The sequence below is a fragment of the Mandrillus leucophaeus genome, unplaced genomic scaffold (genome assembly GCF_000951045.1).
Source record: "Mandrillus leucophaeus isolate KB7577 unplaced genomic scaffold, Mleu.le_1.0 Scaffold1075, whole genome shotgun sequence".
NCBI classification, from domain to species: domain Eukaryota; kingdom Metazoa; phylum Chordata; class Mammalia; order Primates; family Cercopithecidae; genus Mandrillus; species Mandrillus leucophaeus.
Genome location: NW_012098932.1, coordinates 103,578 through 124,914, shown reverse-complemented (window position 1 = coordinate 124,914; position 21,337 = coordinate 103,578).

The window sequence follows — 21,337 nt, the reverse complement described above, 5'->3', positions numbered from 1 at the left end:
AAGGCCGGGCGCGGTGGCTCAAGCCTGTAATCCCAGCACTTTGAGAGGCCGAGACGGGCGGATCACGAGGTCAGGAGATCGAGACCATCCTGGCTAACACGGTGAAACCCCGTCTCTACTAAAAATACAAAAAAAATAAGCCGGGCGAGGTGGTGGGCGCCTGTAGTCCCAGCTGCTCGGGAGGCTGAGGCAGGAGAATTGCGCGAACCCGGGAGGCGGAGCTTGCAGTGAGCGGAGATCTGGCCACTGCACTCCAGCCTGGGCGACAGAGTGAGACTCCGTCTCAAAAAAAAATAAAAATAAAAACACTTTAAAATAATGAACAGGTCAAATAAATCATGATGTAAAGATATGAATGGAAAAGTCATAAAAATATGTATATATACATATTTGTATGTACGCATACACCCAGGTGAAGCAAAGGAGATAATTCAAATAAATTCAGATACTTACTATAGAAAAAATCTCGAACATGAATGAGATAAATGTCCAATTTTTAAAATGAGAAAAACCAACAGAACAAACCATCAGAAAGCAGAACATAAAAGAGAAGGGCAGAGAGAGTGAACAAAGCTAAGGCTGGTCTGAAGGAACATTCTTAACTTTCATGTACAACTGAGGTTGAGTGACAGCTTCTCTGGGTGGCTAAAGTGCTTGGTTTCAGTTTTCTCCATAATCAGAAAGAAATGATCATCAATATTGCTTCTAAATTTGAGGTTTGATGTCTGTGCTAAATGGAAGAAGTTTATTATTTCTATCTTCCCGCTTTTCAGAATATCAAATATTTCCAAACATGGAATAGAGCGCATGAGAAAGAGCTCCTTTCCATTTGGAGTGAGGGTCAAAAAAAGCATTTGTCTTTTTGTAATCAAATTGTCAGAGTCCTTCCTACCCCTGTATTAGGGCTGGGATTGGGGCTCAAGCCCGTCGGCACATTTGCCCCTCCAGCCTCTCAGCTGAGAAGAAACAGGTCCCTGCTGGATCAGGGCCTGAGTCGGAGCTCACCCTTGTGAGGGTCCAGTCAGCCTTGGCCTGGTCATGCCTCTGTATGTAGGATATACGACCAGGAGGTCTCTGGCCCTGCCAGGTTATTCTCTTGATCCATTGTCCCTTCTGTGCAGGGTTCTAGGCTTGGGTTGGCTGCTGGTGCCAACTTTTAATTCTCTCCAATCTTGTCAGAGAGATTATACATTTGCTGCAGAATATGAAATATGCTCAAAATCTTGTCAAACATTTTGGGTGTTAATGTGGATTTTTTCCTACCCTTTGACAGAAAATGTCAAGGATATTTTAAGAGAAAATAGAGAGAAGAGGCCTTATATGGATTCCCTCTCAGTGCCATCATTTCTGGAATGATAATATATTTCTATCTTAACTTCGTGCCTGTTATTTTCATCTGAGAATTCTTTCTGGGTCATATCTGATGGTTTTTTAGTTTTCAGTTTCATACTTTTTTGATGATGTTTTCATCTTTTGGACAATACTCCCCATTATCAATTTTGATTTTGTTTTTGAGTGTGAATCTACTCTCTCACATTCTTTCCTATCCTTATAAAATTCCCTTTGTCTTTTGCCATAGTTCAGCTATTCTCTATGTAAAGTCACTGAGAGTCGGGAGAATGAGTTTTATATTAGCTTCTCCTTTCCTGACATTCCATACCCCTTTCTTTTATACAGTTATGGTCTTTAGGTAGAAAATAATTAAAATATAACAACCATTGCTATGTTCTTCAGTTTTTCCTCAGCTCTCTAAAATTTCTATATGGGCAGTTCATTTCATTTTGATTTTACTTGCTCCCAGGTGATGTGGGAGAAATTCATGATCCATGTGTGGAGGACATAGCATAAGACTTTCCATCATGTACCAGACTCATGTTTCAAGAGGAAAACGTGTCTGTCATAGCAATATATGATCATCTAAACCAGGCATTTTGGTTACTATTTCCCCAAACTTGGCCAGGTTACTTTAAGCACTAAAGGTAAAGTTGTAAGAGGATCTATAATAATATCTCAGGGGCATTCAGGAGTAAGAAATATATGTATATTCCCACAAGAGACTAGAATCAAGACCTGAGAGAACATCTGGAGCCAGGGTTCTTCTCTCTTCTTTTTCAGGGCTGCATAGCCTCACCTCTGTACTTGTCTGCTATGAGGGCATTTCCCTCTCTTTTGTGCATACGAATAAGGCCCCAAAGTGGCCATTTCCAGCTGAGTTTCTCATCACTCTCTAGTTCAAATTAGCAGTAGAAATTGACTAATATTCTCAATTCCCAACTTCTGGGAGGAAAAGTCCATTGGCCTAGATTGGGTCCAATCAGTTCTATCAAATTGAAGTTCAAAGGTGCATCTCTTTGAGTAGGGTGGTAGTTCTTAGAAATAGAAGTATGTAGGCTGGAAAGAAATTACAAAAAGGATCTGCCACAATATATCCTTTTTAGAACTTCACTGACTACCAAGCTATTTTGGACATGGCAAGTGTAATTTTCTCTCTAGTTTATTCACCCCACTCCTTCTTAGAATTTGAACTGTTTCTATTTTTCCAGAATGCCTTGTTCTCATGTTCCAAGGACAGAATCTTGAATATGTGGTTTTTAGCCTTAAAATAGTCCAGAGATACTTCATTCTTTAATACTTCTTCCTGCACGCCAGTTTCCTTATCTCTAAAAAGTGGACATAATGATACTGCTGGCTATGTGGAAATTAAATGAGATCATACATATAAAAGTACCCAGAACTGTACCTGTCATATGGCACACACTCAAATGATTTTGAGCCATAGTCTATTATATTCTTGCACTGGACACCGATTTATCCCTTGTCCTTAGGAATATTTTTCTTCTTTCTGGCTTCCTTTCTTTATTACTTTTTACAGTAGCACACTGCCTTTGCCAAGCCCCTGTCTGGTTTGAAGAATTCTGCTCCTTGAAAATTGGAATCGCATTTGTGCATTTTCAGTCTATCAAAAACTTTCCATTTTGCATTAGCTTCTCAAAGACCATCGACACAAGCTTGTTGATTTTATTTGCAAATTTTCTTTGTACCTTAGCTCATGATGTCCCAGCCAAGAGAATTGAAAACACTAAGAGAAAATGGATGTTTTTAACATCTCCTAATAAATTTAAGAGTCTAATTCTCTCTCAATGGTTCATTCCTATTCTTTTCAGTCCAAATACCAGGTTCTTGAAGAAACCAATGGAATGTAAGGAAATTCACTTTCCTTTCTCCATCAGTATTTCACAGTTTATCCCAAGTTTATCTCTTGGACTTCTCCGGCTCTTGGAGTAACTGAGAAATCCTTTACTGGGAGTCTTAGCGTTTTCATAAACCACAGCTCACCCTGATTCCTGTCTTTCATGTCTCTGTCCACCATGTGCCTCCTTTCCAGTTTTGAGTGTTTCTTTTTTACAATTTGAAATGATCACTGTTCAGTGGGCAGGTCCAATGTTTCCTTTAGGTAACAATTTTGTTAGTTAACTGGTGAAATGATTTACTTATTCCACATCTGATTCTGGGGAGAGTTTGAAGCAACTATACCTATGCCGTACTAATCATGACCCATTGCATGTTAGTTATTTAAAATAGCAGACAGTTGCTTGAGGGCAGGTACCAGGCCTCATCCATATATCCTCTTTACCTAGAATGCAGCCTGGTACCTAAGGATAATGATAGGCACCAGTTTACTGAGCTTTCACTAGGTGCCAGGCACTTTAAGTATATTGTCTTATTGAATCATCACAGTAATCCTATGGGATAAATGCTGTTACCTCTCCATTTTTATGGATTAAACATCTCTAATGCGGAGAGGCTAGTAAACAGGCCCGAGATCCCAACCACGAAGTGGTGGGGCTTGGATTAAATGACATTGGCTAGAGTCCAGGACCAGGCCCTTAGACACTATGCTATTGGCTGTCTTACTCATTTTATGTTGAGCACCCAGCCCCTCTTTCTCACCAGAGTCATTTACAAATGCAACACAGAATTGCATTTTTGAAAATTATCTTCCTTCCCAAATTATCATGGTTTATAATCCTGCCTACTATTTCTCTTAAATTTCTGAAATACACCTTCAGAAACATAGCATATACATTCAATTTTGCCCAACTGTTTCTCTTTTTGCTACCATGAGGTAATATGACAATATTCTTTCAAGTTTTTGAACTTTCCATTTCACTAACCGTTTCTTCTTGGTGGTCAGAAGAAAGTCTAAGGTGAGAGTTTTGATCACTTCCTTCACCATCTGCCACCCCTCTCTCCAATTCAGTATCTTTTGTGTAAGTCACACTGTTCTGTATCAATGTTCCCAAATGGCGTTTCTTTCTGTTAAACTTTGGGATTCCATATAAGCATATTTCCCATACTATTTTAATTTCTCCTAATATGTGTTTTGTTTCATAGATGTTGAGAGCAATGTTGTTTATTATGTGAATCAGTGGATTTCTTTGAGTAAATCATGGCCATTTAAAAGTCCTAGCTGCTTTCTTCTGTAGGGGCTTATTTCATGAGTTTATTTAGATATTTCTTTTTTGGTCTTAGACCAATAAACATCTAAAAGACGTATCTCCCCATAGTGTCCTTGGATTTTTAGATTGAATTTTACATTTTTACATTCAATTTTTAGACTGAATGTCCTGCCTTTGGGATGACCGAAAACAACAATTCCAATTATCTATAACTAAAACAATTCAAAGATGGACAGAATAGTAAATAATACCAGCTCAGAATCAAGGCTTTACATGGATGATTCCCTGCTTCCTTCTCCAAGGTTGGGGTAGGTTTTGCAAGATGCTGGACACTAGAGGGCAGCCCAAATGGTCACCACAAGTTTATCCTTCATTGCAGGTTTTTTTTTTTTTTTCCCACATTGACATAGAGAAACATGAAAAAGATACATAAACATTGGGATTTACGGTTTATGGGCTTTAAAAATGTTCTCAAACATGGCATAAGGCTATCATGTCTATTATCTGAATTAAGCAACAGGGAAGGAGAGGGTAGCACACCTGTGTTTATGGGAGAAATAAAACTGACCTATTTCATGGTGTGCATGTAGGGGTGTGTGTGTGTGTGTGTGTGTGTGTGTGTGCGCGCGTGCGTGCGTGCGCAACACAGGTATATTAGCAAAGATAAGATTCTCTGATCACTGAAGCCTTTTCCTTCTTTTTCAGCTTAATGTCCTCTTGGTGAGACCAGTTGGCTTGGAAGTTAAGTATAACCCTAGCTAAGAGCTTACAGTTTTATTATCTTAAGTTTTGCTCCAGAAATCCACATTATATTCATTAATATAGTTCCCATGTTCTTCTTTCCTAGTTCAAACCTTCACCCAGTCTTCTAGACCACCTGCCTTCTTATTGTAGACCTTACCAACCCATAGGTCCTTGTTTTTTAGTTTCTTAATGCTCTGGCTCTGTTTCTGGAAGGAGTCTCCTAAGCATGCCTTCCTAATGATTTGGAGTCTCATTTCTGCCTCTAGATCTCAAGTCCTCTCCATTCTACTGATGTCAATGAGTTTCCTCCAGTGACCTAGCTAGTCACTGGAGAAGCTAGAGTTTCGATCCAGGAGAAATTTACACCAAAGGGCAGCTGCTTTCACAAACTTGTGCAGTTTTCCTGTTAGAGGGTTTCATCATTGTTCCATGGAACACAAGCTGTCACTTTCTTCAGAAAATCAGTCTCCCATTGTGGAGGGTTTTCCTCAATGCAAAGCACCATCTGGGCTGACTTTTGGATTTCATTCTCATGTAAGGCAGGGGTTAAAGAGATGCCTTATTAAGGTGCAGGCTTGAGTCCTGTGCACTGCCAGGGACAAAGCACATTTCTATTCTCTGTTTTGTATGATGTTTTCTTTAAGACATAATTACATTCTTTCTAGAGGAGAACCTGTCTGTGTAGGATGGTCCTGTCCCAATATCTGCAGAATGTGGCTATAGGACTCAGGAGGTAGAGAAGGTCAAGATTATCCCAGGGTATCTCTGGCTTAACTTCCATATATGTCCCTAGAGATGCAACATTTATGGAAAGGAGCTGGTTTAAAAGGGGATGCCTATGTGAGAATATGAGGAAATGGGCTATTTTTAACTTTGCTATGCTTTAAAGCTCAGAAAACCAGGAGCCATATAGAGGATTAACCTAATCTCTTTCCTGCTGTGCTGCCACTGAAAAAGACTCTCTGAAGGCATTGCGGTCTGACTTTCATTAAGAACATCCCAGTCATCGAGTTGAATCAGGCCCTGACTCTGGGGTGGGATTGCTTTGCAGGCATGTATTCCAAGAGGCTTTGTAGCGAACCCATTACTTTAGACATGGCCAAGAAGGAGAATGCAGTTTTGTTTGGTGATAAAATAGGATTGCAACCATCAGGGAAAATAGGAAAGGAGAGGAATTTCTGATGAGAGTTTTTAGCATGGTGTCAGGACCCCTAAAGCTACAGCCTATAAGTGACTAATTGGATCAAACCCATAAGTCAGGACATGCCTGGGTGAAACTCTAAATAATGTCTAGGGACAATGGCTTAGTTCCACAGCCCTGGGCAGGCTCATCACATCTTACCCATGGAAAGAAGGAGGGAATTTGAAACGTATGAATCACCTCCTAGAGGGGCTTGGTGCTTGAATTATGTTATTTTATTTACTCTTAAAAACCTTTTGAGAATGAGAACTGTTATTATTATTCACATTTCATAAATTAAGTTACAGAAGCTCAGGAAGACTCAGTAAGTAGCTCAAGATCACAGAGCTGGTAAGTGGCAGAACCTGGGTCTGACATCATGGCCCGTGATTTGGAGGGGCAGATCAGTGTGTCTTGTCTATTTAATGTTAACCGAACGGTGACTTTCAGTATAGGATATGCTTTGTTTACACACACACACACACACACACACAGACAGAGCAAATAATGACTTGTGAGCATCTGTAGAGAAGTATGATTACTAGGACCCGGATGGGTTTATTGAGAACAAGCCTTTTTTGATTAACTTTGTTTTTTTGTTGTTGGTAAGGTTACTAGATATAACAAGTTGTGAGGAGTGACCCTAATAACTGTTACTGGAAATAGCAATTGTCACTGTAGATCGCTTCTCATGAGCAGATCACTAGGAGAACATTACTCAGATCCCCCTACCCTGTGTAAGCATTTCCTCACTTTGTTTGACCCTGGACTCCTGCTGGTGACCCTGCTTAGATTTGATTGCTTGGAATCAGTTTGAGTCTATGTTATGTTCCAAGCTCCTGATGCATTACTCATGACTAACACTGCTTCTCCCCTCCCACTTTTTTTTTTTTGGCTTCTGAATTTGTAACTCTCAAGAACCCTTCCAGTTTTGAAGACTGCTCTGCCTTCCAGCCTCTGGCGAGGATGGCATCAGTTGTAAGTTTTTACATAAACATGTCAAGTACCTTGAATGTGTAAATAGACAAGGGTGGGTTCCTGAGAAGGGAGTAGACTGGCCGTGGACCTAGAGATGCAGGGCAGGAGTGGAAATGAGCAGGCAGCAGAGCCAAGCTTCAACAGTGAAAGGACAAGTGACGTATTGACTGAGTAAGGTGAGTCAGCTGAAACATCCCCATGTGGGCCAAGACAGGGGATAAAGAAGGCACCAGCTCAGTTGTGCAAGGAAGAGAATGAGCCTGCAGTGGGGGAGACAGCAACTGTTTTGGCTCTCTCTGTGTAGCAAGTCAGCCCCAAGTATAGTGGCTCAAAATAACAATAATTTATGTAGCTCAAGAACCTGCGGCTTGTGTGGACATAGGTGGGAGAGGCTTGTGTTTGCTGAATCACCACCCGCTGGGGTTGGACCACAGCTGGATTTTCCACCTCCAGGGTGGCTCCCTCATGTGGCTGGTGAGCTGCTGCTAGCTGTCGGCTGGGAGCTCAGTGGGGCTGGGGGCTGAGGGCCAGGCTGTGGATCCTTTCTCTGTAGGCCTCTTTTCATGGGCACCTCCACAGGCTGCTTTGGTTTCCTCACAGCATGGCGTTTGAGTTTCAAGAGTTGGTGTCCCAGAGAACCAGGCAGAGCTTCTTCACCTTGGGTGACTTTGCCCCTGCAATGTCACTTTTGCCACATTTGACTTGTGGAGTAAGTCACAGGGGCCCAACCCCATTCAAAGAGAGGGGACATAGACCTCAATTCTTGATGAGAGTGGTGTCAAAATCACATTGTAAGAAGAGTAGGTAGAATGGAGAACATTGTTCAGGCCATATTTAGAAAATACAATCTGCCACCAGAGCTAACAGGGAGAGTCCAAAGGAGAGAAGAGGCTGCAAAATGCCTGGGCTTTGACTTCAGGATCTCTGTTCTGTCTTGAATGGATTGTTGTCCCCAACAGCTGATTAACTGATGTTGGGAAAGCTCACAGAAAAGGTAGTGTGGTTTGTTCTAAGAGTAGTGAAACTTGGCTGGGCCCAGTGGCTCAAAGTGCTGTAATCCCAGCACTTTGGGAGGCCGAGGCTGTCAGATCACGAGGTCAGGAGATTGAGACCATCCTGGCTAATATGGTGAAACCCCGTATCTACTAAAAATACAAAAAAATTAGCCGGGCGTGATGGCGGGCACCTGTAGTCCCAGCTACTTGGGAGGCTGAGGCAGGAGAATGGCGTGAACCCGGGAGGTGGAGCTTGCAGTGAGCCGAGTTCCTACCACTGCACTCCTGCCTAGGCAACAGAGCGAGACTCCATCTCAAAAAAAAAAAAAAAAAAAAAGAATAGTGAAACTTTTGGAGGGAGAGGTAGCCCAATTAATGGCTTGTTGCCGCTCCGTTACAGCTTTGGTACAATTTGTGGAATTTGTCTTCATTCTGGTCTGTTGTGAGTAAACTGGAGGTCTCTTCCAATTGGAGAAATGGCAGAAGAAGGCCCAAAGAATTTGCGCAGATTAGCTGGGAATGGTGGTGCATATGGTGCCATGGTGGCGCATGCCTGTAGTCCCAGCTACTTGACAAGCTCGAGTTCAAGGCTGCAGTGATTCCATCACTGCACTCCAGCCAGCGCAGCAGAGGGAGACTCTGACTCTATTTTTTTTTAAAGAGTTTATGTAGACTATCATGAGTGTGTGTGTGTGTGTGTGTGTGTGTGTCTGCACCCATGCATTCCAGAAAGTGATACCACAGACCAATTGGAGTGTATAAAGGCCAGGAATTGCTGCAGACTATAAGATTTTGGGACCGATTCAACAATGTGCGAAGATTTGGGCATTGCCCAGACGCTGGGACAGAAAAGTTCAGGCCCTAGAGCCCATAGAACAAGAACGATGTTATAGATAGAGCTGTATAACAGTTTATCTATGCCTTTGAGTCTGATGAGTTTTACTGTGGGTAGGAAGAAGCTTCAGGTAACAGCTGTTTCCCCTTGTCTCATGGGAAGCTGTGACTCTAGTAACATGGAGATGCGGCGAAGTTAAATTGTTAACTGTTATTTCCATAAACATAACTTTGGTTTTGGTTTTAAGTGCAGGAGAAAAAGTAATATGGAGAAGAATATTGGGTTAGGGAAGTTCACAGCCGTGGGAATGATAAACGCCTGGCAAATCGGTAATTATATGGTCTATTTGTTTAAGAAACTGGTACTTTTTAAACAGTTACTGCGGCTCAGTGGGAAAAATCAGCTTTCAGGGGTGTTAAGTGTATCTGTACATGTGAGGGCCCGCCCCTGGTTGAGATGAATGTGTGAGTATGCTGAGTAAATTTCACTTTAAATACGTGATTTTCCTCTTGGGTCTTAACAACCTGAGAGAGTATGATTCTGTGCTTTTTCAAAGCTGCAAAATCTCTATGCATGGGCCAAAAAAATTAGAAAATTCAAGCATCATTTCAACATAAAGTAGTATAAGTAGTAGCTTCCTTAGGATCAGGTGCTAAATTACAAACTTTACCTTTTATTTAATTATACTTGTCAGGCAGTCAGACAGCAAGTGTTTATTGAGAGCTTTCTCTGTTTCAGATGCTAGTTTAGATGTGGGACAAATAGTGGAAGAATAACCAAGTCTCTGCCCTTAAGAAGCTGTAGACTAATTTGGTGAGAAAATAAACATGTAAATAAATGCAACATTTGTATGCATATAAATTAAATAATTTAAGAAACTGCTAAGTGCTATGAAGAAAACAAAAATTGGTGGTATAATAGAAGCGAACTCAGGCCATCAGGAGCGCCTCTCTGAAGAGTGGCATCTGAGAAAGAAATAGCCATTGGAAGACCTGACTGAGAAGGATTCCATGGAGAAGATATTGATGAGATGAATGTGACAGCTTGGCAGGATAGAAATAAGGCCACTGGCTGTGGACAATGAACAAGGGAGTGGAGGGAGGGGGAGGATTTTGGAGAGGTAGACAGGGTTGCAGTATCACAGTAACTTTTGGTTGTGTAAAGAGATTGGTTTCACTCTAATAACAGGAGATAGTGGAGGGTTTCAGTATGAGGGTGGTGCTATCTTAGAATTTAGAAATGTCATTCTGGCTGTGTGTGAAGAATGGACTGTAGAGAAACAAGTTTGGAATCAGGAGGTTGCTGCCTTAGTCCAGATAAAAGATGCTGGTGGCTGATTCTAGGATGTAGCAATGGAGATGGTGAATAGAGATATGACTTCTGCTATGCTGTAAAATTAAACCAGTAGGATTTCCCACATGGTTTGGATATAAACCGTGAGGGAAAGAAAAATCAAGGATACCTATTAGCTTTTTGGCTCATGGAACTGAATTTATGGTCATAACATTCTCTGGAAAGACTGGAATGAGGAGGGTGGGTGTGGAAGTTAATGTTTGAGTAGGATAGTTCACAGAGATCATTACGCATCTAAATGAAGGTGTTGATTTGACACTCGGATATCTAGCTGAAGGTGGAAATTGAGGCTGGAGTTATAGACTTGGGAGTCAGCAGCCTAGAGATGGGACTTAGACCAACGAGACTGGATGAGATCACCTAGGGAGAGAAGACAGAAGGAGAAAAGGGAAAATGAAAAGGCCAAGGACAAACCTCTGGGGACCATTAACATGTAGAGATCTAGCAGTGGATGGGGCTGCAGAAAGACTGAGATAGAGCTGTAATTGAGGTAGGAGGAAATCCAGGTGAGTGTGGAGTCCTAGGATTCAGGAGAAGAAAATGTTTGAAGGACTTTATTGTCAGCTTCATCCAGTGTTGCTTGAGAAGCCTTATAAAACGAGAACTCAGCATAAACTCTCGGGTTTAGTGGTATAAATGGTTGAGGTGACCTTGATAGAAACCATCTCAGTGGAGTGGTGGAGAGATAATAGAAGATGGAAAGTGGATACAGTGAGTGTGGAAATTTCCTAGGAAGATAAACAGAGAAACGGGAAACAGCTGGAAAAGGATGCATGGTCAAACGGAGTTTTTTAAAAAAGATGGGCAATATTAATGTGTGATCTGCAAAGTGGGAGAAGACAGAGAAAGAAAGAGAGAGAGACAGAGTGAAAGGATGTAAGCATGTAGGTGAGAAGGTGGATTAGATGATGCAAAGATGAAATTATTTTTATTTGATTATATATATTTTCTTTTTCTTTCTCTATTTCGAGGCTGGGTCATTAGGTGAGAGTGGGAACATATCTTACTAGGAAATGAAATAGTTATGACTATTGAAGTTGGGTGTTAACTTGAGTCTTGAGGACATAAATCAAAAGTAAGGCCAGTAACATGGTTGCAGACTTTTTTTTTTTTTTTGATTTAGCTCAGGATTTGGCAAATTTCTTCTGTAAAGTGATAGTGAAGTATTTTAGGCTTTGTGAACCATATAGTTTTCGTCTCACTACTCAACTCTGCTATTGTAGCATGAAAGAAGCCATAGATAACACAGAAGTTAATAAATGTGGCTGTATTCCAATAAAAACTTATTTATAAAAAGCAGGCAGTGTTCCACATTTGGTCAAAGGTTATAGTTTGCTGGCTCCTGGTTTAACTGCGTGCGTGTGCATGTGAAGGCAGAAGATATGTGGATAGCAACAGTCTTTTCTCTAAGTGAGTATGTGGATTGAGAGAGGTGCCAGCGAAACGGGAAGGTGCCCTTGTCCTCCTTACACGGTGTGCGATGGGGATGTGGCTGGTTTCTTCAGTGCCCCGCTGCTCAAACCTCTAGGGGAGCATACAGAGGGGGCAGGCTGTGGGGCTCCTACCCTATGGCAGTGTATAGGGCTCAATGTTTACAGCTGGAGCCCCATTGGGCGTACGTTACAGGGTGCTTTTTTGGGTTTAGCGTCTGTTGGCGGCTTGTTAACCAGCTCAATTAGACTCCCTTCCTTGTCACAAGGACAGAGGGATTTCTGTATCCCGGGATTTCTTGCCTTAGTGTACCGGAAGAATCGAATCACATGTGGGCTTGGAGAATGACTGCAACGTTTTATTGAGTAGAAGTAGCTCTCAGCAAATGGGGGAGCCAGAAGGGAGATGGTTTTCCCCTGAAGTCAGGCCGCTCAGTATCCCCGCTCTTCTCTGATGGCTCCGGTCAAACTGCGGTTAGGGTCAAACTCTGCATCATTCCACCAGTTGATGGCCTGCCGGCCTGCCGGTGCCTGTAGGCGTGCTCTGCCGCCAGTGTGCTCTCCATGACCAGCCACTTGTGTCGTCTTCCGCTGATGTGTTCCTCAGGACGTCCCGCTGCTTTTGTCTCTGCCTTGCTAGGGTCTCAGGTTTTCATAGGCCCAGGATGGAGGCGTGGTGGGCCAGGGTGGTCTTGGAAAATGCAACATTTGGGCACAAAGGCAGAAGTGCCTGTCCTCACCTAGGTTCGTGGAGGTGGAACTCTAGTCAGGAATCCACCTTTCTTTACCCGGCACTTCCTTTCTGCCTTCCCTGTCATTTAAAGGGACCACACTCTTCACTTCCTAGCACTTCCATATCACCAGGAGATTCAGAGGGCTTACAAAAGATTTCGATAAATGTGTTTTACTACAGGCTTCAAGTAGGGCAATGAGGAAAATGAACTACATAAGGACAATGGTGGACAAGGATTCCAGGTTTCAACAAGATTATAGAATGTCAGTAGTGGCAATACCAAATCAGTGAGCCGGAAAGACAGGAGAGGGAGGTGAGATAGAGAGGGGTGCATGAAAGAGAGATTGTTGGAAGGTGGTGTAGTTACTGGTGGCAATAAGGTCTGGAGGATGTGTGATTGAAATGCTTTGGAAGGGATGTTGGTTGGATTAGCTATGTGTATTACAATAATGATAATGTAATTGGTGAGGAAAAGGAAGACAGTGATCCAGGTCCTGTGGAAGAGTGACCATGAGGTCAGCAGATGACCATAACCATAAAAAGCAATGAGGGTAAAGTCCGATGACTTGAACTTCAAAAGAATGGAGGTTTATGAGAAAGGAAAGATGCTGTTTCAATGGGGGAGAATGAAGGATCCTGACCCCACCTCCAAGCAGAGCATACAAAGCTGTGAAGAGAAAGGTGGCCACTACTGAGAGAGCTGCAGGTGTGCACAATAGACAAATGAGATATTCCACTGAATAAAGGAAAGGAAAGTTCAGCCAAAGGCCAAAGTCTGAGAATTTGGTGATGATGGGAAATGAGTTTCTGTGGTCACAGAGGCTGTTCCCTAAGCTGGAGGAGCTGTGGCCATTGAGAGTAGCTGGTGGTTGAGCACCTTCTGGTAGTGGCCTCTTTCCTCCATATAGGGAGCAGGTAGGTGGGCAGCATAGCAGTCAGGAGAACAAGGCAGTTGGCTTCTGGTCAACCCTCCCTTCTGTGGTGTGTCAAGATAGATTTTTTTCAATACCTTTTTGTTTTTCAATGCACTTTTAATAGACTTGATTGATTATTGATTTTAATTGACAAATAATAATTACATATATTTGTAGGATATAGTGTAATGTTTTGGTCTATGTATCCACTGTAGAAAGATTTAATCAAACTAATTAACATATCCACTCCCAACCAACTTATTGTTGGTGGTGAGAATGTCGAAATTCTTTTAGCAATTTTGAAATATATAGTACATTATTATTAACTGTAGTCACTGTGCAGACCAATAGCCCACTAAAACGTATTCCTTCAGACTAATTGAAACTTTGTGCCCCTTGAGCAACATCTCCCTTTACTCCGTCCCTCCTCCCACCCCAGTCCCTGGTGACCACTGTTCTACTCTCTGCTTCTATGAGGTTGGCTTTTTTAGATTTCGCATGTAAGTGAGATGATGTGATGTTTGTCTTTCTGTGCCTGGACTATTTCATCTCTCATAATTTCCATTTCCTTTTATTATAGCAAATACAGTGACCGAATTACATCTGTTCTGAAATTTAAATTGAGAGGACTAGAACTTTGTTTAAAACTTATGAAGAAACTTTTTAAGAGTTCACATTTAATTAAAATGTGTTTATGTCTCACATTCAGGATAATTGTATTCCCACTGCATTTCTGGAAGGGGGTTGAAGGATTTCCAACCTGCAGCAGATTTCCTAGCTTTGGTTTGGGTGAAGTCAAACTAGACGGTGACAGTGACACCTGGCCACATGGAGAAAGGTGGCATGATGGACTTCTCTGGAGGAAATTCTGTTTGTACACAGCAGAACACATTCTAAAAGTGTCTTTGCACTGAAGTGAGGGGCATAGGTTAGGGTTTGCCCCCTGGAGGCTGTTTTTTTCTTCTACTGGCAGAGCAAGTCTCTGGTAAATCCAGCAGCGTAAGATGCCACAAGGGGAGTGATGCTCAGCAACAGGTTACAGTTGAGGGCACCATCGGAGGTGAGAGCTGGGTTTTGTGTTCCCATAAAGGGGTGTATTTTAACTTGACATTTCCTTTACCAACAAAAAGGAAAATAAAGAAGAATAATGCCATATAATGAAATGATATGGGACAATTGGGGAATGGAAATTAGGCCATATTAATAAAATTCTAATTTTATAATTACATTCTTAAGTGGGGCGATCACCTTCCTTGGTTTTAATTTGGGTGGGGAAAGTTTTTATAGGCAATTATAGTGAAATTTTGTATACTCTTTCGTGGGCTGTAAGTGAAGGAATAATAGAACTTAAAACTGTGGATACAAAGCCGCAGGCTCTATTGGAAACACCTGCTACCAGATTCTGATGGAATTTGTTGAGAAGTACGATGTCATGTTGATTCTGTAATTTCCTCTCCATGTATATCTGTGTTTGCTATATTTGGAAAGATTTCAGAGTTGTACCAAAGGTGACTGAGAACCAATGTAAATAATTTCAGGGAGTGCCTGAAGGCACTGGAATGCAGGAATGCTTCTAGAACTGCAGAGGTAAGCAGGCTGTTCTGCATCCCCTTGGGTGCCACATCAACAGCACCATCTTCATGGAAGAAAAATAATTTCCATTTAAAGTGGTAACTGACACTAGTGATCAGTTTCCTGCAAAGAGCAGGGATCAATAAATGGATTCTAAGCAATTATCAACTTCTAGTGATTTTGCATTTCAAAAGATGCCAGAAATCTCCAGGAAGATGTTGAGATTTTTACTAAAAATGTTGGAATAAAAGGCTAGGAATGCAGAAGTAAGTAGCAAAGGATTGAGGCATTAACTCCTCCAATACTTATCATTTTTAAATGAATTTCCTCTTATTCTTATCCATGTGTCATGCATTATTCCAGGAGTTGAGGGCAAAGTAGTGATAAACACAGAAATCTCTACCCTCATGGAGCTTACATTGTAGTGCATAGAGACAGATTGTTAAAAAATATATAAAGAAGAAAAACACAGATTGGGTAGATAAGAGCTAGGGAGAAAAATGAAGCTGGAAACGTGGATGCTAAATGGTGTGTGCAAGGAGTTAGTTTGCAATAGGGTGGCAAGGAAAAGCTATTCTAGGAAATAGCAGTTGAGCAAGGATTTCACAATGCAAGGGAGTAAGTAATATTTAAGAATGGATGGTCCAGGCAGAGAGAGTAGAGGTTGCAAAAGCTGTGACCCTGCAGCATGCTGTGTGTGTCTGAAGACCAGCAAGGGGACACTGTGGTTGGGTGGAGTGAGGTGGGAGTAGTAAGAGTTGAGGACAGAAGGGGAAGTGTGGGAGCAGCATGCACTGAGCCTTGTGCCTTGCAAGTCATTGTAAAACATTCATGGCTTCTCTAACTCAGATGGAGTGGCTTAAGCTGACTTTTCTTTTAACAGATGTATTCTGGATAAAATATTGCAATTAGATTGTAAGCCATGAGGAGTACAAGTAAGAAGATCAATTAAGGGGCTATGGAAAGTTCCAGGTGAGAAATAATAGTTGCTTTGGACTAGGGTGATAACAATAGAGATGGGCAAAGAGATAATATTCTGGGTATATTTTTGAGGAGATCTATGAGCATTTGCCGACAGATTAGGTTGAGAAGTGAGAGAGGCAGAGAAATTAAAGATAAGGCTAAACTTTTGGGTCTGAACAACTGGAAGGGTGGAACTGCCATTCATTGACCTACAGAAGACTGGAAAGTTGTGAGTGGTAGGGAAGATCAGGACTTCAGCTTTCTACCTGCTGAGTTTGAGCTGCCTCTTGGGCATCCAAGTAGAGAGGTCTTGTGGCAATCAAATATGAGTCTTGAAGTCAATGAAGAGATAGAGGCTGGAGCTCTAAATATGAGTGTTATCAGCATAATAATAGTGTCTAAATCCATGACATGGAATGAGAACATTAAAGGAATGTGTGTAGATTTTTTTTTAAAGGTCAAGTAAAATGCTGAGAATTGGCCATTGGTTTTAGCAACCTAGAGGTCACCAGTGAGTTTGACAAGAGTGGTGGGGATGGCAGCACTGATTGGAGAGGGTCCAAAACAAAATCAAAGGAGAGAAATTTGAAACAGCAAGCAAATAAAATTAGTTTCGTTAACTGTATATTAAAGAGTGAGCAGAGAAATAGAGTAGTGGTCGGAGGGGGAAGCAGTGTGAAGAGAACTATTTTATTTGTTATTTATTTTTTAATATTTAAGAAATGATATCAGGTTTGTGAGTGATCCACTAGAGAGGGAGAAAGTGATGACACAGAAGAGGAGGGGAATTGCTGAGCTCCATTAGTGAACAGGTGAGAAGGGCAGTGATCTGGTACATAAGTAAAGAGGTTGCTGCTAGCTAGCAGTTAGAGCAGTTCATGGGTTCATCGTATCAGCAGGGAAGACTAAGTACTTAGGCCTCATTCTGGTAGGGCATAGAGATGTTGGCATCTATTCAAGACACCTTCTGATTGCTTATATTTAATTTAGGAAGTTTGGGTGCAGAAAGTGTGAAGGTGGCTCAATCTGCGGACATTTATTCTCTACCAGTGAGCTTGGGGTTGGACTGTATGTGATCTGAGATGCTTGGGGGATAGCTTCAGGTGCAGTGAGTGGGACTGGGCCAGTGTCCTTCTATAATGTTTCCTTATTCCCCAACATTACCTTGTCCCCTGCCAACAGGATCCAATTACTGATGTGAGACCCTGAATTTTAGACATTTTCTTTATCCAATCAACAGTTGGGGGGGCACTTACGTTGATTCCGTGACTTTGCTATTGTAAACAGAGCTGCAATAAACATATGAGTGCAGGTGTTTTTTAATATAATAATTTCTTTTCTTTTGAGTAGATACCAGTAGTGGGATTGCTGGGTCAAATGGCAGCCCTATTTTTAGTTCTTTGAGATATCACCATACTGTTTTCTATAGAGATTGAACTAATTTACATACCCACCAACAGTGTATGAACGTATCTTTTTCACTGCATCCATATCAACATCTGATGTTTTTTGACCGTTTAATAAAAGCCATTCTGACTGGTATGATATCTCAGTGTGGTTTTAAATTTTATTTCTCTGATTATCAGTGATGTTGAGTATTTTTTCACATGTCTGTTAGTCTTTTGTATTTCTTGTTTCGAGAAATGTCTATTCATATCACTTGCCTGGTTTTTCATGTGGTCATTTGCTTTTTCTTGTTGAGTTGTTTGAGTTCTTGTAGATTCTGGATGTCATTCCTTTGCCAGAGGGATACTTTGTAAATATCTTCTCGCATTCTGTAGGTTGTTTGTTTATTCTGTTGTTTATTTCTTTTGCTGTGCAGAAGCTTTTTAGTTTAATTAGTCTTGTTTACCTGTTTTTGGTTTTGTTGTATTTGTTTTTGGGGCCTTCATCTTAAATTCTTTGCCTAGATTGATATCTGGAAGAGTTTTTCCTAGATTTTTGTTCTAGAATTTTTATAGTTACAGGACTTACATATAGGTCTTTAATCTATACAGAGTTAATTCTCGTGTATGATGAGAGATAGGGGTCCAGTTTCATTTTTCCGCATATAGCTAGTCAGTTATCCCATACCAATTTATTGAGTATAGTGTCCTTTCCCCATTGTTTATTTTTGTCCATGTTATTAGAAGATCAATTGATTGTAAACATACAGCTTTATTACGGGGATCTTTATTCTGTTCCATTGATCTATATGTATATTTTTGTATCAGGAACTTGCTGTTTTAGTTACTATAGTTTTGTATTATAATTTGAAGTCAGGCAATGTGATGCCTCAAGATTTGTTCTTTGTGCCTTTAAGTGCTTTGGCTATTTGGGCTCTTTATTGGTTCCATATCAACTTTAGGATTATTATTTTCTAATTCTGTATAAAAAGACATTGATAATTTGATAGGATTTTATCTCTCAACTTACTCCATACTGAGCCTCAATAAATTAGTCAATTACCCTTTAAGTGCTCCTACCCACAGGCTCCACATGTGGTTTCTGCCCCTAATAAGCTCCAATTTTCTGTATTCACCTGTATCCAGATTTGGGGAAAGCAATTTGCCCTGTTCCTTCAACTGACCAAAGATTTGTTGATTTTTCTGTTTTTCTTCTTGCAAAGAGGGGAGTGACGACTTCCAAGCTCTTGCATGTTGGACTGGAAATAAGAGTCTAATGGTCTTTCAATGGGAAATTATTCAGGTCATGGTACCCTTAGCCCAAAAGAAAGTAAAGGAGAGAAATTAATACCAAAAAGCATCCTTGTTAAAAAGAGAGAAGAAAGATGATCAATGGGATGAGTAAAGAGAAATAAGGAAGGGGAATTCTCATATTTTGATGGTTTAGAATTATATTTTGACCTAATCAATAATAAAAATCTATTTTCTTTTCCTCTTGCCTCTTCCTTGTCTTTACTCTCATCTTCCTTTATTTCCTCTCCCCTTCTCCTTCTATCTTTTTCTTTTCTTTCCTTATGTTAAGAGTTGGGGAGATTTCTTCTCCCGTTCAGGCATGTCAATATTGGTATTTCTGCTAGGGGAAAAGTGGCCCATCCCCTTTTAGACTGGCTGCACTGGCATGTCAGACAGATGCATTGTGTTGGAATCACCTTGATGCTTACATTGGAGCCTATCCCAGACCTTTTTTCTTTTGTCAAATAATCTCTTATTTAAAAAACATTTTATTGAGGAATAACTGACATACAAAAAGCTGTACATATGTAAACACAACCTGATGACAAAATAAAGTTTGAAGATAAATATGTACCAGTGAAATCATCACCACAATCTATGCCATAAACACATCACTCTTTCTTACTGTAAATTTTATTTGTGTTGACAACAGGGCAAACATAGAGTGACTTGGCTCTCAGGATCCCCTCTGAAGGTCACTAATTGAACTCTCAAGTGAGGATGATTTACTCACTTGCCAAGTGCTGAATACAAGGGTCTAGGACACAGATTGAAAGCTACCAAGTACCCCTTTGCTTGACATGTTAGAGTTTAGGGCATTGATTTCCATTGTTTTTAATATGCTTTGCTTATACTTTTGTGGACCATTTCAGTCTTCATTAATTTTCACAGGGCTCTTGCTGTAGAGAGAATGAACATATAAGCTCTCCTTTTTTGGCTTTAGTGGGATGTTATTCACAAGTAACTGCTGCAGTCTAGTGAGTCAGCAGTCCTGGTTTTTGAAATGGCAATGCCAGAACCATGCCTCTGTGGAGGCCAGCACATCCTCTGATGATGGAGTCATAACAGCCTGGACACTGACCACAGGTTTCTGCCTTATCAAATGGGTGATACCATTAATGCTGAGACAAACAAATGTCCTTAGAATCTCAGCACGATGGACTGTCTTGTGTATACTCAAAACCTAAAAAGATTAGCAATTGTTATTCAGTGCTTGGCCCTCCAAGGATCCCAGGAATCTAGTTATAAGATCCAGGCTGCATCTTTACCCGGTCTAACTCTAGCTTTTTTGTTCAGAACTTCAATAAGTCATTACATATAGTATTAAGTATCCAAGAGCCTTGAGTAAGGATATAGTGTGAAGAGAAGGCATTGTATTGACTTTGAGTAGAAGGGAGTGGCAGATGTCTTGCAGAGGAGGAATGAATGAAGGTAAGCAAACACGGCCTGGTTTGTGACAGAGGATTAAAGAAAGCCCAATGTTGCTGCAAGCTTGGAAGTGAGTTGGACATGCATCACCTTCAGAGGAAGGTAATTCAGAAGGAAAAAGAAAGAGATACACAGAGTTTTGCCTCTGTATCTTGGGCTTAATTATTCTTAGAGGATATACCCTCAGAAGCCAGAATGCTGAGAATTCAAACCCATTCTTCCACTTACTAGCTGTTTAGCCTTGGGCAAGTTAGTTAACTACTCTGTTCTTAGAGTTATAAAAATTAAATTATTTAGTATCTATAATGCTCTTAGAATACTGCCTGGCATGTTATCAGTGCTATTAAGTATATGAATCCTGTATTACATAATTGTGGATTGCTTGCTTTGAACTATGTTGTGAGTATAGAGTTTATAGAGGTGCCTGATGTACATGTGCAGATGTAAAGTTTGGTCCTGTCACTGAGGAGATTTCAAAAGTACAATACTCAACAAAAATACTGCAACTTAAAGTTGCAAAGGAATCATGTAGATTGTTCACTCCACATGGTCTATAATAACTAACTAAGATCAACTTGGAGAAAGCTTTCCAGGGGCTTTGTGCAGTCTCTGACAGCAGCTATCCTGCTGCACAGGCTCTTCAGGGACTTGGGTGAAGTTATAAAGGGTGTGCTCGTTGGAGCTATGGGGGAATATATGCAGTACATGTTTGTTTAAAACAATTCAGATCCCAAAAGGTGTGGTTCAGCTTAAACTCTTCTTACTTGTCTCACCGCAGCTGCTAACACTGCTCTCCTTTCAGTGTTAGGCTACACCACTTGGGTGTTTCTGTGCACGCTACATACCCTTTCCTTGTGCTATTCTTTCTTCCCGGATGTTTGGGGAATGCTTCTTTTGTGTCATTAGCTGAATAAAGCCATTCCTCTCTGGGGCACCTTAAAGGCCATTATACTTTAATCACAACCCAGGAAACTGCCTGTACCTCTTGGAGGCTCAAGGCAGACCCAGGGCTTTGTTGGCAAATCCCAGCTTTGCCTTGGATGGCAGGATGAGGGCAGGCACCTGTCCCCATGG